The 6,501-nt window shown below is 42.5% G+C and overlaps 1 non-coding gene across 1 annotated transcript; it reads left to right on the plus strand.

The window, feature by feature from the left end:
* Positions 1-4,159: 4,159 nt before the first annotated feature.
* LOC112533852 lies at positions 4,160-4,266 on the plus strand. Its single transcript, XR_003078206.1, has one exon. It is a non-coding gene; the product is annotated as a small nucleolar RNA R71 (small nucleolar RNA).
* Positions 4,267-6,501: the final 2,235 nt, after the last annotated feature.

Genomic DNA, 6,501 nt, shown 5'->3' on the forward strand with positions numbered 1-6,501 from the left:
GCCCTAGGTATGCCAAACCTAGCAAACAATCGCTTAAGGAACCCGCAGACAACCCGCATCGTCGGTGGCTACGACTGAGCTTGAGTGCCACTTAGAGAAATATTCAACAAAGAACTGAATGTACTTATTACCATACAAAGAGGGAAAGGGTCCTATGAAGTCGATGCCCTAAACATCAAAAATCTTAATAACTTGCACACCAGTTTGGGGCATCTCATCATGAGAAGAGATATTACCAGCGCGCTGGCAAGGGTCACAAACCTGAACAAATTTTCGTGCATCTTGGAAGAGCGTAGGCCAATAGAATCCTGCCTCAGCACCTTCCTCGTTGTATGGTTTGTCATTTGTGATGACCTCCAGTGGGTCCCTCATGGCGGTTGCTTCAATATTTGGAGAGTCTCCTCGCCATATACACAACGGCGAATCACCTGATCTGCACATACTTTAAACAAAAAGGGATCTTCCGAAATATAGTATTTCAAATCAGCGAAGAATTTCTTCTTTTGCTGATAAGTCATACCCTTAGGTAGAACCCTAGCAACCAAATAGTTAGTGTAATCTGAAAACCAGGGAGTATCAGTGTATACCTGAGTGACATATAAATGTTCTTCTGAAAATCGATCGTCTATGGCCGTCTCATCAAGTGCATCCAAGTGAGGATTTTCCAATCTCGATAAATGGTCCGCTGCCAGATTCTCCGCACCCTTCTTATCCTTGATCTCGACATCAAATTCCTGTAATAAAAGAATCCACCGAATCAATCTCGGTTTCACATCATTTTTCAGGAATAAGTACCTCAACGCCGAGTGGTCCGTGAAGACAATGGTTTTGAAGAGAACGAGGTATGATCTAAACTTGTCGAAGGCGTAAACAACAGCCAATAACTCCTTCTCTATGGTGGTGTAGTGTTCCTGGGCTCCCGTCAAAGTCTTGCTAGCGTAGTAAATGGGTTGGAACTTTTCAATCCTCCGTCCAAGCACAGACTCCAACTGCATAATCACTAGCATCGCACATCAGTTCAAGGCGGCCCCCAATCGGGAGAAACCATGATTGGGGCTGTAGTTAGAAGTTTCTTAAGTAACTCAAAAGCTGCCAAGCATGCATCATCAAAAATAAAAGGTACATCTTTAACTAACAATTGAGTGAGAGGCCTAGCAATCTTAGAGAAATCTCTAATAAATCTCCTATAAAACCCTGCATGGCCCGGGAAAACTCCTAACAAATTTTAATGTGAACTAGGAGGAGGTAGCTTAGATATTACTTCTACCTTAGCTCTATCCACCTCCATTCCAGCCTGAGAGATCTTATGCCCCAAAACAATCCCCTCTCTCACCATGAAATGGCATTTTTCCCAGTTTAGTACCAAGTTAGCCTCAATACACCTAGCTAACATGCGCTCAAGGTTTGCCAAACAAAGAGAGAAAGAATTACCAAAAACAGATAAGTCATCCATAAATACCTCCATAGACTCCTCAATCATGTCCTCAAAAATAGCCATCATGCACCGCTGAAATGTAGCCGATGCATTGCACAGTCCGAATGGCATCCGTCTATAAGCAAACATCCCATAAGGACAGGTGAAGGTAGTCTTCTCTTGGTCCTCAGGTGCAATAGGAATCTGAAAGTAACCTGAAAAGCCGTCATGAAAATAATAAAACATGTGACCTGCTAAACGTTCAATCATCTGATCAATAAAAGGAAAAGGGAAATGGTCCTTCCGAGTTGCATCATTAAGCCTACGGTAATCAATGCAAACTTGGAAGCCTATTACCGTCCGAGTCGGGATCATCTCATCCTTCTCATTCCTTACCACTGTGAAGCCTCCCTTCTTGGGTACAACCTGCACAGGACTAACCCACGAACTGTCAGAAATGGGATATATTAAACCTGCATCAAGAAGTTTAATTACCTCCTTCTTTACCACTTCTTTCATGTTCGGATTGAGTCGTCTTTCGAGGTCGAACAACCAGCCCCGAAACTGCCCTCCAATGAAATCTTATGAGAGCGAAACTTGGATTTATGCCTCGGGATATCCGCTATATTGAAAGCAAAGGCCTTCTTGTACTTCCTTAGAACTTCCAACAAAGCATGACTTTTCTTCGGAGTTAGATCGGTACCGCTATGATTACCGGTAAGCGCTTCTCTTCATCCAGGAAGGCATAAACCAAGTGGCTCGTGAACTCCTTCCGAGTTCCTAAGACCGGTGGGTCCTCGAATGAAGTCTTTACTTTCCGCACCCCTGCACTGGCCAAGAATAAGATAGGGATTAGTTGACAAGCTCGGCTCGGGCTTAATAAAACAAATGAGTTGCTCCAACACTTGCTCGTTGGACAACTCCTCCTCATCCTCAGCTATTGCTACTTGCAAAGGGTCAGAACATAAAATTTCTTGTAAATGGGACTCAACCACATCATCAATCACATCAATAGAATATACAGTATTATCATAGTCTAGTGACTGTCTCATGGAAGTGGCTAGGTCAAAGGTAATGGTCTCATCATCAACTCTAAGCTTAAGCTTTCCATCGCTTACATCGATAACAGCCCTCGATGTAGCTAGGAAAGGCCTACCCAGGATAAGAGGCACAGTGCTCTCACCCTCTATATCCATTACCACAAAATCCACAAGAAAGATAAATTTATCTACCTTTACAAGTACATCTTCAACAATACCTCTAGGAATTTTAACAGTTCTATCTGCTAACTGAACACTCATCCTAGTAGGCTTAGGTTCATGCAACCCTAATTTGGCAAATAAACTAGTGGGCATTAAGTTAATGCTAGCTCCTAAATCAGCCAATGCACCACTAATTAATAAATCACCAATCATACAAGGGATAGTAAAACTCCCTGGATCTCGTCGCTTGAGTGGCAGTTTGTTCTGGAGAATAGCTGAACACTCCTCATTAAGCACCACCTGACCAAGATCCTCCAACTTCCTCTTATTGCTCAAAATCTCCTTTAAAAACTTGGCGTACTTCGGCATCTGTGAAATTGCCTCAACAAAAGGTAAGTTAATTTTCAGCTGCTTAAATAAGTCAAGAAACTTACTGTATTGCTTGTCCACCTTATCCTGCCTCAACCTTGCAGGGATATGGAACTAGGGCCGATGCTCCATGCAGGCTCTTTGCCTGTATTCTTTCATTCTCTCATTCTCTACCACCTCAAGGTCTGGTCCTTCCTTAGCTGGCTCGACCTGCACGATTGTATTATCCTTATCAGCTAAAGGCGAAGAACCAGTCAATTTCTTACCTGAACACATGGTGATAGCCTTGCAATGCTCCCTCGGGTTTGACTCTGTAGTGCTAGGGAGCGATCCTGGAGGTCTCTCTGAAAGCATCTTAGAAATTTGGCCAATTTGAGTCTCCAAGTTCTGAATCGAGGCCTGCTGATTCCTAAGTGCACTATCAGTCTGCTGGAATCTCGTTTCCGTAGACGTCACAAACTTCATCATAAGCTCCTCTAAATTTGACTTCTTTTCTTATGGAGGAGGAGCTTGTGTAGGCCCAGCTGGTTATTCTTTGTGGTCGGTGATGAAGTCTTTGAAAACTGGACCACGGGCATTATTGTTTCTCCAGCTAAAATTGGGATGATTGCGCCATCCAGGGTTGTATGTATTGCTGTAAGGGTTATTCTGCTGTCTTGGGGCATTCCCCATATAATCAACCTGTTCAACATCAGAAGATATAGCAGAATTAGATGGAAAACTAGTAGAAGATGAAGCAAACATACCTCCCGTAATACAGTTCGCATTGTAATGCGGGCCACCACAAAACTCGCAGCCAACGTTCGTTGCATGAATCGGCATCTGGAGTTGGTCGATCTTCTTGGCTAGAAGCTCCACTTAAGCGCCACCACAAAACTCGCAGCCAACGTTCGCTGCATGATCTGGCATCTGCAGTTGGTCGATCTTCTTGGCTAGAAGCTCCACTTGAGCTGCCAAGGCTGCTGTAGAGTCCACTTGGTTGACCACACCCTGTCTTCCTGGTCGGCTCCTAGAGGATTGCCACTGATAGTTGTTCATGGCCATTTCCTCTATCAAGTTCTGAGCCTACTCGGGCGTCTTACTGTTTAGCGCCCCACCTACTGCAGCATCCACCATTTGTCTCGTTGCAAGGTTTAACCCGCTGTAGAAGGTCTGAACCTGCATCCACACTGGCAATCCGTGATGTGGGCAGCATCTCAAAAGATCTTTAAATCTCTCTCATGGATCGTACATGCTTTCATCATCAAACTGCACAAAAGAAGATATGTCATTTCTAAGTTTAGCAGTTTTAGCGGGAGGAAAATACTTATATAAATTTTTTTCGGCCAACGCCTTCCAGGTAGTGATCGTTTGTTGTGGAAGAGATTGCAGCCATCTCTTTGCTCTGTCCCTCAAGGAAAATGGAAACAATCTCAGCCGAATGGCATCATCGGTTGTTCCATTTATTTTGAATGTGTCACAAATCTCCAAAAAGTTGGAGATATATGCATTGGGATCCTCGCTAGACAATCCTCCAAACTGCACGCTTTGTTGTATCATCTGGATAACATTGGCCTTTATCTCAAAATTGTTGGCCGCTATAGCAGGTCTGACTATACTCGTTTTCGTCCCATCTAAAGAGGGTCGAGCAAAATCGTACATAGTCCTTTGATCATCATCGGCCTGAGGGTTGAGGTTCTCCATCGCGTCAGTTCCTTGAACCTGAACCGTAACTCTGTCCTCCTCCTCAACTGCCTGCAAACGTCGTCTCAATAATCCGAGGCGCTCCGGTCGATAAAGGGTGCTATTGGATCAGGGTTAGAGCTCCTGGTCATATACTACCTGAAACCGACAACCAAACAACCACCAATCAATCAAAAAAAATATAACAATAAATGATAATAAAAATAAAGAATAAATGAATAAACAAATAATGACTAAATTAACACAAAAATAATTCACTCTAGTTCACATCGCTCCCCAAGAATCGCCAAAAACTTGATGTGCTCTTTATGCAACCTACACCTAAGGCAGTGAACCTACCGATACAGCCTAGCACTAGTGAGTATCAAGGTCATATCCTTGGAGATCGGGTGAACCTAGAGTTACTACTGTTTGCTATGGTATCTAGTCTGAAATAGGGTGTGAAAGTTCTAACGTACCAGCTAATGGTTATGAGTGCAAATAAGTAAATGAAGAACAATGGATAATCAAAAGACAATTGCAAAGAGAGAAACAAACCCAAAAGGGAGCCTAAGTGATGGAATTCTAAAGATAGATTTTATGGATTGCCGATCTTGCTTACCCGTGCCTAAATCCCCGAATTGAATCCCTGCCTCTCTCGAGCTTCATCGGATTCCTAACCCTGCACTAACCTAATGGAATCTCTTCCTATCGGATTATTACAGATTAGCATTAAGTATGATTTAAAACTATTCAGAGTTATTAGTTCTTAATCCGGCGAGTAAATCAACCTTATCTCTAACTGTTAACTACCAGTTCTTACTATTCAATGTCCAGTTGTAACAAGCATTTCTCAATGTCAAGAAACAACCTAATAAATAATTAATCCAACGTCTCAAATTAACTGAATCAAACTTTTATTACTGAATAGCAAGAAGATTGCAAGAATGACAATTATAAAAACTAACAATTAAGCATAATCCATCAATAAAGGTGAACCCTAATGGATTCAAAAGATCTAGCTACTCATGTTCATGGTTAAAGCAATTAGGGAACAAAATAAGGAAAAATAAATTAAAGGCATGTACACCCTTCTCTTTCAAGCTGAATGAGAAACCCTAAAATTGCAAAATTCGAAATCTCAAACCCTAGTTGCCTCTTGAATGCTCCCAAAGTTTGTCTTGATCTTCAATTCGATGTTGGAACAAGTGAAATTCCCCCTTCAATTGATGAATTTTTATCTCTCAAGGTCTACAATTGAGGTATAGGAAATAATTGATTAAGTGTGTGTCTTGGAATTGAGTCCAAAAATCGTCCCCCTTCAAAAAGAATTCAAAATCGCCTATATAGTTAATTCACAGCATGGTGGTCCAGTGATGATTCAAAGACGGCCGAGTTCAGTTGGTCAACTGCTGAGTCTATCAGGCCGACTCCTTCCAGGCCGTGCCCAAGCCTGTGTTGATCCATCACAGGCCGTGCTGGAGGCCGTGGTGGCTACGGAAGTCGTGCTGAAATGGCACAATTGGGGATAGCCTCTTGGTAATTCAGCACGGCCGGAGTCCAGGCCGTGCTCAACCCTCTAGGTGCTACTCCTCGCCCAATTTGATGGATTTTGGTCCGTAATCACACGTATGTCCCTCGATTACTGATGATGTCCTTCAAAAATGACCTGAAATGAGAAAGGAAACAAAAGACAGGTGATTCTAGCATAAAACAGGATAATCATGCATAAAAAATGTAAACAATCGGGCATGAAAATATGTGTATTATGATGCTTATCAAAAGCTGACTGGCACGATACCTCAACTATTTAAAAGAAAAAAGAATTCTAGCTCATTAAACTGGACATATCAG

Source organism: Ricinus communis, chromosome 7 (genome assembly GCF_019578655.1).
Source record: "Ricinus communis isolate WT05 ecotype wild-type chromosome 7, ASM1957865v1, whole genome shotgun sequence".
NCBI lineage: Eukaryota > Viridiplantae > Streptophyta > Magnoliopsida > Malpighiales > Euphorbiaceae > Ricinus > Ricinus communis.